This window comes from Lipotes vexillifer, unplaced genomic scaffold, assembly GCF_000442215.2.
Source record: "Lipotes vexillifer unplaced genomic scaffold, Lipotes_vexillifer_v1.1 scaffold510, whole genome shotgun sequence".
In the NCBI taxonomy this organism is placed as follows: Eukaryota; Metazoa; Chordata; class Mammalia; order Artiodactyla; family Lipotidae; genus Lipotes; species Lipotes vexillifer.
This window is the reverse complement of record NW_006797594.1, coordinates 462,196-478,575: the sequence shown is the minus strand read 5'-3', so window position 1 is coordinate 478,575 and position 16,380 is coordinate 462,196. Positions and strand designations below refer to the sequence as shown.

The 16,380-nt window shown below is 38.4% G+C and overlaps 1 pseudogene; it reads right to left on the bottom strand.

Moving 5' to 3' along the window:
* Positions 1–15,220: 15,220 nt before the first annotated feature.
* Positions 15,221–15,704, bottom strand: LOC103075334 (60S ribosomal protein L21 pseudogene; annotated as a pseudogene).
* Between the last annotated feature and the right edge of the window lie 676 nt (positions 15,705–16,380).

Sequence of the window (16,380 nt, the reverse complement as noted above, 5' to 3'; positions counted from 1 at the left end):
CACCAGCCCGAGAGGCTTGTCTGCTCACCCGCCGGGGCGGGCGGGGCTGGGAGTTGACGCTTGGGCTTCGGTCGGAGCGCCGGGAGAGGACTGGGGTTGGCGGCGTGAACACAGCCTGCAGGGGGTTAGTGCATCACGACTGGCCGGGAGGGAGTCCGGGGAAAAGTCTGGAGCAGCCGAAGAGGCAAGAGACTTTTTCTTCCCTCTTTGTTTCCTGGTGCGCAAGGAGAGGGGATTAAGAGCGCTGCTTAAAGAAGCTCCAGAGACGGGCACGAGCCGCGGCTAAAAGCGCGGACCCCAAAGACGGGCAGGAGACGCTAAGGCTGCTGCTGCTGCCACCAAGAAGCCTGTGTGAGAGCACAGGTCACTATCCACTCCCCCCTTCCGGGGAGCCTGTGCAGCCCGCCACTGCCAGGGTCCCGGGATCCAGGGACAACTCCCCCAGTAGAACGCACGGTGCGCCTCGGACTGCAACGTCATGCTGGCCTCTGCCGCCGCAGGCTCGCCCCGCAATCTGTGCCCCTCCCTCCCCTGCCTGAGTGAGCCAGAGCCCCCGAATCAGCAGCTCCTTTAACCCCGTTCTGTCTGAGCGAAGAACAGACGCCCTCCGGCGACCTACACGCAGAGGCAGGGCCAAATCCAAAGCTGAGCCTCTGGGAACTGTGAGAACAAAGAAGAAAAAGGAAAATCTCTCCCAGCAGCCCGAGAAGCAGCAGATTAAAGCTCCACAATCAACTTGATGTACCCTGCATCTGTTGAATACATGAATAGACAACGAATCATCCCAAATTAAGGAGGTGAACGAGGAGAGCAAGATTTATGATTTTTTTCCCCTTTTCCTCTTTTTGTGAGTGTGTATGTGTATGCTTCTGTGTGAGATTTTGTCTGTATAGCTTTGCTTCCACCATTTGTCCTAGGGTTCTATCCATCCGTTTTTTTTGTTGTTGTTGTTTTGTTTTGTTTTTTAATTTTTTTTTCTTTTCTCTTAATAATTATTTTTATTTTAATAATTTTATTATATTTTATCTTACTTTATTTTATTTTACTTTATCTTTCTTTTTTCCTTCCTTCCCTCCTTTCTTCGTTCCTTCCTCCCTCCCTCCCTCGCTCCTTTCTTTCTTTTTTTCTTTCTTTCTTTCTTTTTTTCTTTCCTTCTTTCTTTCTTTCTTTCTACTTCTATTCTTTCTTTCTACTTTTTCTCCCTTTTATTCTGAGTCATGTGGACAAAAGGCTCTTGGTGCTGCAGCCAGGAGTCAGTGCTGTGCCTCTGAGGTGGGAGAGCCAACTTCAGGACACTGGTCCACAAGACACGTCCCAGCTCCACATAATATCAAATGGCGAAAATCTCCCAGAGATCTCCATCTCAACACCAGCACCCAGCTTCACTCAACGACCAGCAAGCTACAGTGCTGCACATCCTATGCCAAACAACTAGCAAGACAGGAACACAACACCACCCATTAGCAGACAGGCTGCCTAAAATCATAATAAGTCCACAGACACCCCAAAACACACCACCAGTCGTGGACCTGCCCACCAGAAAGACAAGATCCAGCCTCATCCACCAGAACACAGGCACTAGTCCCCTCCACCAGGAAGCCTACACAACACACTGAACCAACCTTAGCCACTGGGGACAGACACCAAAAACAATGGGAACTATGAACCTGCAGCCTGCAAAAAGGAGACCCCAAACACAGTAAGATAAGCAAAATGAGAAGACAGAAAAACACAGCAGATGAAGGAGCAAGAAAAAAACCCACGAGACCTAACAAATGAAGAGGAAATAGGCAGTCTAACTGAAAAACAATTCAGAATAATGATAGTAAAGATGATCCAAAATCTTGGAAATAGAATAGACAAAATGCAAGAAACATTTAACAAGGACCTAGAAGAACTAAAGATGTAACAAACAACAATGAACAATACAATAAGTGAAATGAAAAATAGATGGGATCAATAGCAGAATAACTGAGGCAGAAGAACAGATAAGTGACCTGGAAGATAAAATAGTGGAAATAACTACTGCAGAGCAGAATAAAGAAAAAAGAATGAAAAGAACTGAGGACAGTCTCAGAGACCTCTGGGACAACATTAAACGCACCAACATTCGAATTATAGGGGTTCCAGAAGAAGAAGAGAAACAGAAAGGGACTGAGAAAATATTTGAAGAGATTATAGTTGAAAACTTCCCTAATATGGTAAAGGAAATAGTCAATCAAGTCCAGGAAGCCCAGAGAGTCCCATACAGGATAAATCCAAGGAGAAATATGCCAAGACACATATTAATCAAATTGTCAAAAAATAAATACAAAGAAAACATATTAAAAGCAGCTAGGGAAAAACAACAAATAACACACAAGGGAATCCCCATAAGGTTAACAGCTGATCTTTCAGCAGAAACTGTGCAAGCCAGAAGGGAATGGCAGGACATACTGAAAGTGATAAAGGAGAAAAACCTGCAACCAAGACTACCCAGCAAGGATCTGATTCAGATTTGATGGAGAAATTAAAACCTTTACAGACAAGCAAAAGCTGAGAGAGTTCAGCACCACCAAACCAGCTTTACAACAAATGCTAAAGGAACTTCTCTAGACAAGAAACACAACAGAAGGAAAAGACCTATAATAACGAACCCAAAACAATTTAGAAAATGGGAATAGGAACATACATATCGATAATTACCTTAAATGTAAATGGACTAAATGCTCCCACCAAAAGACACAGATTGGCTGAATGGATACAAAAACAAGACCCATATATATGCTGTCTACAAGAGACCCACTTCAGACCTAGAGACACATACAGACTGAAAGCAAGGGGATGGAAAAAGATATTCCATGCAAATGGAAACCAAAAGAAAGCTGGAGTAGCAATTCTCATATCATACAAAATGGACTTTAAAATAAAGACTATTAGAAGAGACAAAGAAGGACACTACATAATGAGCAAGGGGTCGATCCAAGAAGAAGATATAACAATTGTAAATACTTATGCACCCAACATAGGAGCACCTCAATACATAAGGCAAATACTAACAGCCATAAAAGGGGAAATCAACAGTAACACATTCATAGTAGGGGACTTTAACATGCCACTTTCACCAATGGACAGATCATCCAAATAGAAAATAAATAAGGAAACACAAGCTTTAAATGATACATTAAACGAGATGGATTTAATTGATATTTATCGGACATTCCATCCAAAAACAACAGAATACACTTTCTTCTCAAGTGCTCATGGAATATTCTCCAGGATAGATCATATCTTGGGTCATAAATCAAGCCCTGGTAAATTTAAGAAAATTGAAATTGTATCAAGTATCTTTTCTGACCACAACGCTATGAGACTAGATATCAGTTACAGGAAAAGAACTGTAAAAAATACAAACACATGGAGGCTAAACAATACACTACTTAATAATGAATTGATCACTGAAGAAATCAAAGAGGAAATAAAAAAATACCTAGAAACAAATGACAATGGAGACATGACGACCCAAAACCTATGGGATGCAGCAAAAGCAGTTCTAAGAGGGAAGTTTATAGCAATACAAGCCCACCTTAAGAAACAGGAAACATCTCAAATAAACAACCTAACCTTGCACCTAAAGCAACTAGAGAAATAAGAACAAAAATACCTCAAAGTTAGCAGAAGGAAAGAAATCATAAAAATCAGATCAGGGGCTTTCCTGGTGGCGCAGTGGTTGAGAGTCTGCCTGCGGATGCAGGGGACGTGGGTTCGTGCCCCAGTCCAGGAAGATCCCACATGCCACGGAGCGGCTGGGCCCGTGAGCCATGGCCGCTGAGCCTGCGCGTCCGGAGCCTGTGCTCCGCAACGGGAGAGGCCACAACAGTGAGAGGCCCGCGTACTGCAAAAAATAAAAATAAAAATAAAAAATAAGATCAGATATAAATGAAAAAGAAATGAAGGAAACGATAGCAAAGATCAATAAAACTAAAAGCTGGTTCTTTGAGAAGATAAACAAAATAGATAAACCATTAGCCAGACTCATCAAGAGAAAAAGGGAGAAGACTCAAATCAATAGAATTAGAAATGAAAAAGGAGAAGTAACAACTGACACTGCAGAAATACAAAAGATTATGAGAGATTACTACAAGCAACTCTATGTCAATAAAATGGACAACCTGGAAGAAATGGACAAATTCTTAGAAATGCACAAGCTGCCAAGACTGAATCAGTAAGAAATAGAAAATATGAACAGACCAATCACAAGCACTAATATTGAAATCTTCCAACAAACAAAAGCCCAGGACCAGATGGCTTCACAGGCGAATTCTATCAAACATTTAGAGAAGAGCTAATACCTATCCTTCTCAAACTCTTCCAAAATATAGCAGAGGGAGGAACACTCCCAAACTCATTCTACGAGGCCACCATCACCTTGATACCAAAACCAGACAAGGATGTCACAAAGAAAGAAAACTACAGGCCAATATCACTGATGAACATAGATGCAAAAATCCTCAACAAAATACTAGCAGAAAGAATCCAACAGCACATTAAAAGGATCATACACCATGATCAAGTGGGGTTGATTCCAGGAATGCAAGGATTCTTCAATATACGCAAATCAATCAACGTGATAAACCATATTAAAAAATTGAAGGAGAAAAAACATATTGAATAATATGATTATTTCAATAGATGCAGGGAAAGCTTTTGACAAAATTCAACACCCATTTATGATAAAAACCCTGCAGAAAGTAGGCATAGAGGGAACTTTCCTTAACATAATAAAGCCATACATGACAAACCCACAGCCAACATCATCCTCAATGGTGAAAAACTGAAAGCATTTCCACTAAGATCAGGAACAAGACAAGGTTGCCCACTCTCACCACTCTTATTCAACATAGTTTTGGAAGTTTTAGCCATAGCAATCAGAGAAGAAAAGGAAATAAAAGGAATCCAAATCGGAAAAGAAGAAGTAAAGCTGTCACTGTTTACAGATGACATGATACTGCACATAGAGAATCCTAAAGAGGCTACCAGAAAACTACTAGAGCTAATCAATGAATTTGGTAAAGTAGCAGGATACAAAATTAATGCACAGAAATCTCTGGCATTCCTATATACTAATGATGAAAAATCTGAAAGTGAAATCAAGAAAACACTCCCATTTACCATTGCAACAAAAAGAATAAAATATCTAGGAATAAACCTACCTAAGGAGACAAAAGACCTGTATGCAGAAAATTATAAGACACTGATGAAAGAAATTAAAGATGATACAAACAGATGGAGAGATATACCATGTTCTTGGATTGGAAGAATCAACATTGTGAAAATGACTCTACTTCCCAAAGCAATCTATAGATTCAATGCAATCCCTATCAAACTACCACTGGCATTTTTCACAGAACTAGAACAAAAAATTTCACAATTTGTATGGAAACACAAAAGACCCCGAATAGCCAAAGCAATCTTGAGAACAAAAAATGGAGCTGGAGGAATCAGGCTGCCTGACTTCAGACTATACTACAAAGCTACAGTAATCAAGACAGTATGGTACTGGCACAAAAACAGAAAGATAGATCAATGGAATAGGATAGAAAGCCCAGAGATAAACCCATGCACATATGGTCACCTTATGTTTGATAAAGGTGGCAGGAACGTACAGTGGAGAAAGGACAGCCTCTTCAATAAGTGGTGCTGGGAAAACTGGACAGGTACATGTAAAAGTATGAGATTAGATCACTCCCTAACACCATACACAAAAATAAGCTCAAAATGGATTAAAGACCTAAATTTAAGGCCAAAAACTATCAAACTCTTAGGGGAAAACCTAGGCAGAACACTCTATGACATAAATCACAGCAAGATCCTTCTTGACCCATCTCCTAGAGTAATGGAGATAAAAACAAAAATAAACAAATGGGACCTAATGAAACTTCAAAGCTTTTGCACAGCAAAGGAAACCATAAACAAGACCAAAAGACAGCCCTCAGAATGGGAGAAAATATTTGCAAATGAATCAACTGACAAAGGATTAATCTCTAAAATTTACAGGCAGCTCATGCAGCTCAATAACAAAAAAATAAACAACCCAATCCAAAAATGGGCAGAAGACCTAAATAGACATTTCTCCAAAGAAGATATACAGACTGCCAACAAACACATGAAAGAATGCTCAACATCATTAATCATTAGAGAAATGCAAATCAAAACTACAATGAGATATCATCTCACACCAGTCAGAATGGCCATCATCAAAAAATCTAGAAACAATAAATGCTGGAGAGGGTGTGGAGAAAAGGGAACCCTCTTGCACTGTTGGTGGGAATGTAAATTGATACAGCCACTGTGGAGAACTGTATGGAGGTTCCTTAGAAAACTACAAATAGAACTACCATATGACCCAGCAATCCCACTACTGGGCATATACCCTGAGAAAACCATAATTCAAAAAGAGTCATGTACCACAATGTTCATTGCAGCTCTATTTACTATAGCCAGGACACGGAAGCAACATAAGTGTCCATCAACAGATGAATGGATAAAGAATATGTGGCACATATATATAATGGAATATTCCTCAGCCATAAAAAGAAAGGAAATTGAGTTATTTGTAGTGAGGTGAATGGACCTAGAGTCTGTCATACAGAGTGAAGTAAGTCAGAAAGAGAAAGACAAATACCATATGCTAACACATATATATGGAATTTAAGGGAAAAAAATGTCATGAAGCACCTAGGGGTAAGACAGGAATAAAGACACAGACCTACTAGAGAATGGACTTGAGGATATGGGGAGGGGGAAGGGTAAGCTGTGACAAAGCAAGAGAGAGGCATGGACATATATACACTACCAAACGTAAGGTTGATAGCTAGTGGGAAGCAGCCGCATAGCACAGGGAGATCAGCTCGGTGCTTTGTGACCACCTGGAGGGGTGGGATAGGGAGGGTGGGAGGGAGGGAGATGCAAGAGGGAAGAGATATGGGAACATATGTATATGTATAACTGATTCACTTTGTTATAAAGTAGAAACTAACACACCATTGTAAAGCAATTTTACTGCAATAAACATGTAAAAAAGGACAAAAAAAAACAGACTAAGAGAAAAGAAAATAAAAAACTAAAAATAGAGTTGCCATAAAATCCAGCAATCCCACTCCTGGTCATATATCCAGAGAAAACTCTAATTTGAAAAGATACATGCACCCCTATGTTCATAGCAGTACTGTTTACAATAGCCAAGACATGGAAACAACCTAAATGTCCATCAACAGATGAATGGATAAAGAAGATGTGGTACATATATCCAATGGAATATTACTCAGCCCTAAAAAGGAATTAATGCCATTTGCAGCAACATGGATGGAACTAGAGATTATTATACTAAGCTAAATAAGTCAGAAAGAGAAAGACAAATACCATATGATATCACTTATATGTGGAATCTAAAAAATGATACAAATTAACTTATTTACAAAACAGAAACAGACTCACAGACATAGAAAATAAGCTTATGGTTACCAAAGAGGAAAGGATGGGGTGTGGGATAAATTAGGAGTTTGGGAATAACAGATACAAACTACTTTATATAAAATAGATAAACAACAAGGTCCTACTGTATAGCACAGGGAATTTTATTCATACCTTGTAATAAACTATAATGGAAAAGAATACATGTGTGTGTGTATATATATATATATATGAATCACTTTGCTGTACACCAGAAACTGACAGAACATTGTAAATCAACTATACTTCAGTAAGAAAAAAACAATAATTAATTTTTTTAAAATGACCACACTTTACCTAGGTTATTCTGAGCAGGGCTGAGGTATAATCATAACATTAGATTCAAACTATTAATAATGGCTATTAACATGAAATATTTGATTTTTAGAAAGAAAACCAGTATTTCGATATTAACCGCTATTAAGGTATATTTAACAGGAATGATGTAAAGTTTACGTTCATGGGACTATGGGGATTTTTTAAGCTTGTTATTTCTCTCTGCTCATATAGCAAGGTTCTATAATAAAAATAATGATATTTTTTCAAGTGAAATCACTTATTTATGTCTGTGTTAATATAACAACACAAGTGTGACTCTAGGTAGTCAGAGCACAGATACGTTGGAATTTTATTTGCCACATGATTCAGCCCTTATTATAGCACAAAGTGTGAGTGAACCACTTACAGCAGGATGTGAAATAGGATGTTTTTTGTGGACTCCAACTTTTGGCGACAGCTGAGAAAAACTGATAAATATCCTACATTCTATACGTGTCCCCACGGCAGAGCCAAAAGGATCTTGAAACCATCACACCCAGTGGCCCACTTAGTGAGAAAGTTAGAGACTCATAGAAAAGGAGTCTTTGAAATATATTCAAGGAAGAGAGTGCCATGGTGTCTCCCTTGACCCTGCTGTGCAGTATCGGGGAGTGGTGTGCCACCCCCAAAAGCGATCCAGGTAAAAGGAGCCCTAAGAGAATCATTCAGAGAGATTATGGTTTTCTTCAGAAGGTATTTCACTTCCCAGGTGGAAGTTTGCTGAGTGGCAAAAATGTGTAGGCACATTCATGAGAGTATTTGGGGATGCTTTAACGTCTGTCCCCATGTGTTGAAGACATTTTTTTATGAGGATACAGATGCAGGGGCCAGATCTAGAACCCTAAAAAAGTCTGTAGGCAGGAGGCAGCTAGGGAAGTCTGTAATGGCAGGGCAAGGAGAGAGACCAGCAGGACAAATGGCCCACACTTGCAGTGATCAGCTGGGCCTGGATGCATGAGTTCTCCTTTGCTCAATCTCCTTCGTTCAATCTTTGCTGCCTGACCTGGGAAGAAAACCACCTGAGTCTAGTGCTAGGGCAGGAGCTGGGACAAGAATACTGGAAAGCATCAGCCAGCAAGTGCACGGCAAGCATCACAAAACTACAGTGCAGAGATCTGGAGGGGGGAGAGGGAGGAGAGGGCGGAGAACCCACAATATCAACCAACAAAAGAGAACTAACAATGGATGCCCACCAAGGTAGAGAGCAATCATCATTCAAAACACAGTCCCAGAAAAAAGAACAATACCCAGTAGTAACAAACTCAGTAGGAATATACAGAACAAGTAACAATTATTGAGTAAATGCTTTATGTAAATTAACTCATAGAATCCTCACAACCACAAATCTCTATTAAAATAAAGTCATTAAAATAAAATTATTATTGGCACTATATAGATGAGGAAGCTGAGACACTATGGAGTTATAACCAAGGTCACAAAGCCAGTAGGTGGTAGGGGATCTAGCCCCGGGTATCAAAGTCCAGAGTCCATGCTGTTAACTGCCGTACCTTCCTGCCTCCCTGTCTCCCCTCTACTGCTCATCACACTCCCCACCTGGACGAAGGAAGAGCCAGATGCAGCATTATGAGTGGAGAAGAAGTGGAAGAGGGTTTGAAAAAACAACACTTGACCCTCCCCACCCTCATCACTGATCCCTAAAACAAGGGTAGGGCTGAAGCTAAAGGGAAAAAACTTTACATTGGAAGCAAGATTAAATGTTGCTTTAGAATGGACTTTTTAACACCTGTTAATGACTGACAAGCTACAAAGTCTGTTTGAAATGCTATCAAATACTGGAGAAGGGAAAGCCTAAAAATTAGGTGTAACATATGGTGGTAGAAGAATAAAGCTGTTTTCTGATTGTATACCCCTGAACTCAGAGCAGTCAATAGATGTTTTGTGTTTATATCTATTTTTAATAGTTTGAAACTGACAAATTTGTGCTTATAGCTCTGCCATGCGCATTGATAAATAAACTCATCAAGATGGAGCCAAGATTAATTTTAGTCATAGGTTTATCAATATATAAGTCTGGAAGGACCTTGGGAAGTCATCCATCTATAATCCTTTCAACAGACTGTGTTAAGTCTAAACCAATAATGAAAAATGGCTGGGCACACACTGTAAATGAAAGAGATAGGAAAAATGTCTAATTTCCATAGATGTTTTCAAAGGGTAATTGAAGCTTAATGAGTACCTAATAACACAAAAGAATAAATTAGTAGAATATCTATTTGCATGTCTTTTCAAAATTTTACAAGTTCAAAATTTGCAACTCCAAAAATTATACTTCCTTATCAACTGATTCATCCTTTCACTTCAATACTGGCAGTAAGACAAATGACTTAAAACAGTCAAACTAATGAAAGCTGTAGGATAAATGGAAAAATATTTTAACTTCCAGGAAGCCACAACTTACAGAAGTTTGAAATAAGTTGGACAAAGAACCTTTCCATTTCTTTCACCCCCCAGAAAAAAAATCATTCTTGAAAATTCAACAGATTTTCCAAACAAAATTTCCTTTCTAGCAGATTACACATCTCTCTCAACAGTTATTGAGGGATAAAACCTGTCAAAAACACATTGATATTTCAGACCAGATAATTTTTTCTGAAAGTCTACTCATTATGGTGAGTCATAGGAAAAAAACTCTTTCATCAGTATTTTTTGATTTAGTAAATGACCTTCCTAAGACATTTCACATATAAAAGTGGTCTCAGGAATAGAGACACACACGTACAGAACGGATGTGTGGACACTGTGGGGAGAGGATGGGGAAGAGAGGGTGGGAGGAATTGGGAGATTGGGATTGACATATATACACTACCATGTGTAAAACAGATAGCTAGTGGGAACCTGCCTTATAGCACAGGGAGCTCAACTCGGTGCTCTGGGTTGATCTAGATGGGTGGGATGGGGCAGGGGGGAGGCCCAAGAGGGAGGGGATATATGAATACATATAGTTGATTCTCTTCGTTGTACAGCAGAAACTAACACAACATTGTAAAGCAGCTATACACCAATTTTAAAAAAAAGAAAAGAAAAAAAAAGAAAGAAAGAAATCTTATTAGGAAATCTAAAATGTCTATAGAGTCCTTAAAGTTGACTAATCTCAGAAAGGAGGTAATCAGGTATAAACACCTGAAACAACTTCAAGGGGCTGAAGAAACTCTAAACAGGGGCTCAGTGTGGGGTTTCTAATTGTGTTCACTGAGGGCACAAATATAACAGCTACCTCATTTACTTTCCTTCCTGACCTACGGTAATTTTCATATGTGATATGCTTTCCTAAAATTAATTTTATCACCAGATTCCCCTTTTTAACTGAGGACAAAATTAAAAGGAGCCAATTCTAGCTTTTTGGCCTAGCAGCCATAAATACCTAGGCCACACCTCCAGAAATTCTGATTTGTAGTTGATCTTGGGTGAACCCTAGATGTTAGTATTTTTAGTCTCCCTGAGATGACAACCACTGCTCTGGCTTATTCGTATATGTAAGCATGGCTCAGTTTTCCTTTACTAAAAAGACCTTCAATCCAAACCAAAAAGAGTAGAGAGATGTAAACCTCCAGTTAATCTACAAGCACAGTTGGTCTGGTATGTTCAATATTCCTGCAACTCTGAAACAATGCCCTTTCCTGGCCATTCACTGTAGTTTTCCCAGCACAGTACATATATTAATTGTAAATTAACATTTTCATAAATAAATCCTAAATAGAATTCTAAAGCTGTTTTCTAAACCATTAAACACATTAGGTGCCCAGACATTCGGTACTTGTTGAGCCTTTGATAAAACTGAAATTAAGACATTGTTTTTACTTCAAATGACCCTCCTTGCAAATTTATCTACTGTTCATTGGAATGATACTTTTTTAATGACATTTGTATTCACATGCATTCATATTTATTTCTATGGATATTCCATTTTAAGTTGCCATTGGTTAAAAATTAGTTGATGATTCTTCAATTGCCCTTTTTGGACCTGAGACTAGTCCTCATTGCTTTCAGAGGAAGTCTAAGGCAGCCGTAATCAGGAGCTCTGAGCCTACAAGCCGAAGTCTCTTGTCTCATTTGCCACCTAAGCCAATCATTATTTAAACTGGATTTTCACCTGGTGAGAGAACCAGGAGAAAGTTCATCTCCAATTATAATATGGCATGCAAAACTGCAAGATAATAGCCAAGAGAGAAATGGAAACTGAGTAGGAAAAACCATTTTCCATTTTTTAAATATAAGGGTGGTTTTTCAATCAGCAAGTTCATTCAGCCTTTTACTCAACTGCTGATGTTAAAATTAAATATCAGTGTTGATGCTTTTTATTCTACAAGAATAATGCTTATTTTTTACCAGCATTTATATTATCACTCATGCATTTTCTCATTCCCAGGGCAGATCTATGAGGCAGAACATCCCTCTTTTATAGACTGGTAAGGTGAGGCTCAGAAACAGTTAATGATTTTTTTCAGTGTCAAAAAGCAAAATTGGGACTTCCCTGTTGGTGCAGGGGACACGGGTTCGAGCCCTGGTCCGGGAAGATCCCACATGCCGCGGAGCAACTAAGCCTGCGAGCCACAACTACTGAAGCCCGTACACCTAGACCCGTGGTCCCCAACAAGAGAAACCACTGCAATGAGAAGCCCACGCACCGCTTCGAAGAGTAGCTCCCACTTGCCACAACTAGAGAAAGCCTGCACACAGCAACAAAGACCCAATGCAGCCATAAATAAATAAAATTAATAAATAAATTTATTTTTAAAAACTTGAAAAAAAATTTTTTTTAAAGGAGCAAAATTATGGCAAGGCAGGACCTAATTCTTAAATACCCAATTCTTACTTCATCCCTAACATAAATGTTAACATATATGAGTCAAATGAAGGATTGTTACTCTCAGCAATTGATCAAATAAAAAGTATTTATTATTTGCCTAACACTGTATCATCAAGCCCCATAAGGATGCAAAAGAGTAATAAAAAAAAAAATGACCTCATGGAATTTACAGTCTGGTTGATTCTAGCTAATTAACTATCTAATTTCAGTAAGTGTTAAGTTTTAAATTCTGATTTTTTTAAGGTATCATTTTCAATAACACTATGGCAGATATAACCAGACAAGCAAGAATGTGAGAAATACTACAGAACTAGTGATCCAATTTCTTCAACAAATGAAAAGCATGAAAAAAAAAAAGAAAAAATAGAGGGAGAGAAGTCAATAAAGATTGTAAAGGAAAATGTCAACCAAATTTAATGTGTGCCTTTTGTTTAGATCCTAATTTGGATAAACCTACTAGGGGAATGTGAACACTGATTGGGCATTTCATGATAGCAAGGAATCAATTTCTTTGAGGAGTTATAGTGCTATTTTAATCACATTTTAAAAATACTCCTCAACTTTTAGAAATAAAATTAAAAGGTTAGCAACCAGTTAATAATGGCTAGCATTTCATATGTTCCAAGGACTATCCTAAGTATATTATACATATTATCTCATTTAAAACTTATAACACTAAACATTGGGTCCCACTTTACAGATGAAAAACTGAGATTCATATTCTTTAAGGGTAATAACCCAAATCAGAGAGCTAGCAAATGTCTGAGCTGATATTTGAATCCAGGTCTGTTTGATCATAAAGCTCACGCCATAGGCACTCCACCTGTAGTTAGTTGTGGGGTTTTGTTTGTTTTTTATCTAGTGTAGCACTTACTATGCTTTTAAAGGTTGAAGAAATAAGGAAATTTTGTAATTTTCTTTCTGAAACCTGAACAATAAAAACTTTTACTGCTGCTGAGTATGTAAGAAGTGTCTCACAAAGTGCTCAGATTTCCTTTTGATTGTCATGGTAAGGAATTTGAGGAATTTCTTAGGGGAGGCAGAAACATTGTTCTCAAAAATTGGTATTATAAATTCAGCAAGTTGAGTGAACACATTTAAGAACAAGGGATGTGGCAGTACAGGCACTTAAATCACTTCAACTTCAAAATGCTTTGGGCTCTCTAAATCTTTTTGATCATTAAGCCAGCAGTAAGTGGGTGTCTAAATTAGAACATTTTGAGAAATACTTTCCAGAAAGTGTGTAAGAAATATTGCTTCTTTGAATTGAATAAATTTTCTCCAGTCATTTATTTGAAGGCAGATAAGCCACTGCTCCAAGGAGATAGCTTATTGTCATTAATGTATTGAATTCTTTACCATGTTTTAGAAAATAATTGGATGTGGTAAAACTTGAGGGGCAGAGAGATAGGGTTGGAGAGATGTTACTCAGAGATACAGAACCACCAATGTCCTTCAGATGAACACATTTGTCCTAATATTGCTCCCATGTGGGAGAGTACTGTGAACTGCATTAATGCATTTTAAAAATTTGGAAGAGAAGAAAGAGCTGTTGCCTGATCTCCTAACTGTCCTCTCACCTACATTTCTACCAAAGTATGTACCATTCAGCATAGAAAGGCTATGCATATGCAATACTTCGTGTTTGTAAAATATGTGTAAGGAAAGAGCTAGCAGAGTGCATTATATCTATCCTATAGTCCACCTCTTATCTCCATCTCTAGCAAAAGATTATTGCAGGTGAATTTGCAGATAAAAGGAAGTACTTCTCTTCGTACTTTCTTCAGATATTGAAATTTTATATCTGTTACCAAAGATTCACAGAAATTTAGAATTGGAAATGATTCTAGAAATCATCTAGTCAAACTCTCTTTTTTTTTTTTTTGCGATATGTGGGCCTCTCACTGTCGTGGCCCCTCCCGTTGCCGGACGCGCAAGCTCAGCGCCCACGGCTCACGGGCCCAGCCGCTCCGCGGCACGCGGGATCCTCCCGGACCGGGGCACGAACCCGCATCCCCTGCATCGGCAGGCGGACTCTCAACTACTGCGCCACCAGGGAGGCCCCAAACTCTCTTTTTTTTTTCATGTGGAGAAAGTAAACCCAAAGAGGTCAAATAATTTGCCTAAAGTAACAACAGAATTGGTTAACTAAGGCAAGAGCTGGGACTAGAAATAAAGCTTCTTTATCCCCCCAGGGCCATTTTGGAGCAAGTGACTGACTGGATATCTTGGGAAATTATACTTAAATCTTCAGAGTAACAGTGTACATTTTATCTAAATCTTGCTTTATGAAATAAACAATATTCTGTGAAATGAAAGACTTTAAAACCCCTTTATGTCATGAGAATAACCCAGGTCTGGAAAATATTTTTCTCCATTTTAAAGCGAAAACATTAATGACATATATAAAAAATATTTAGAAAGAACTAAAGAAGTGATAGTTTTTTGAGTGGTGATGCATATCAAGCTGTTCTATAAAAAATGGTCAGCACTGGACATTGTATGCATTTTAAAGTATTCTTTCACCAGGAAAATTCTTTTTTTTTTTTTTATAGTCTAGGTCTTTTATTTTCTTTACACCCATCATGCCATGAATTCACAGGGTATGGGTTCTAACAGGTCAGGCTCCTTTCCTTGGTTCTCACGAAGTGTGCTTCTCCGGGTGGAGCAGGCTGGTGCTTCAGTTGAACCCAAGTACTTTTCTCTTTGGCTTCCTTCTTCTTCTGATCACTTTCCTTCACACTTTTCAGGAGCTATCTCGGCTCTTAGAGTACTTAATATGCTGGATATGCACATTAACTCTCTTGGCAAGAATCTTGCCCTTAACTTGTTTGTTTACAATGATGCCAACCGCACTCTGGGTAACACTGTAGAGTCTTCCAGTTTTGCATGGTAACATTTGTGGGGCATTCCCTTTTGAACAGTGTCCATTCCCTTGATATCTACAATATCACCTTGTTTGTAGATGTGCATGTATGTGGCCAAAGGAACTACTCACATGTTTTCTAAATGGCCCTGAGAATGTATAATGGGTGCTTCTACCCTTTCCCTTTGTGTTGGTCATTTGGGCAAATTACTGGAAGATAGTGGTCCTGGTGGAAAGACCACCAGGAAAATTCTTTAAGAAAGTCCTATAATTTAACATTTCTGAACAATACTGGATTGTTCATCTGAAAATCCCTGTGGTATTTTGATTTTTTAAACCTCTAGCTAGATTCAGAATTCTGAAAGTACACTAAATGTCATATCATCTAATTTAAAAATCCATAAGAAAAAATATCACGACACTCAACACTAAAAAGAGGTGTTGAATAAAATGTTGCAGATAAAGTTACACCAAGAAGCAAATGTCAATTTAAGGTCCATTATTCCCATTGCCATCTTCAGCATTAGTCTTTGAATTTAATAGGAAGAATTTTTCTTAAGAAAAACATGATTTACCATGGAATATAAAAATATCAACTTATGCATACATATAAATCTTGCCCTAAAGACATTGAACAAACCAAGTAATTATTTCAAATTACTAAATCATTCATATTGGTAGGAGATGCATAACGGACATAGCAAAATAGCACCAAACCTGAAGGTTAAATCTTCTAAGACATGAAGTCAAGAGGAATCAAAATATAGTGCATAAATATGATCATGTCAAAAGCATAAAGGAGAAAGTCTGTAGGGACTCCCTCTGGTAAATATGGGACAATTTGACATCAAAATAATAATACTGCTAATGAATTACT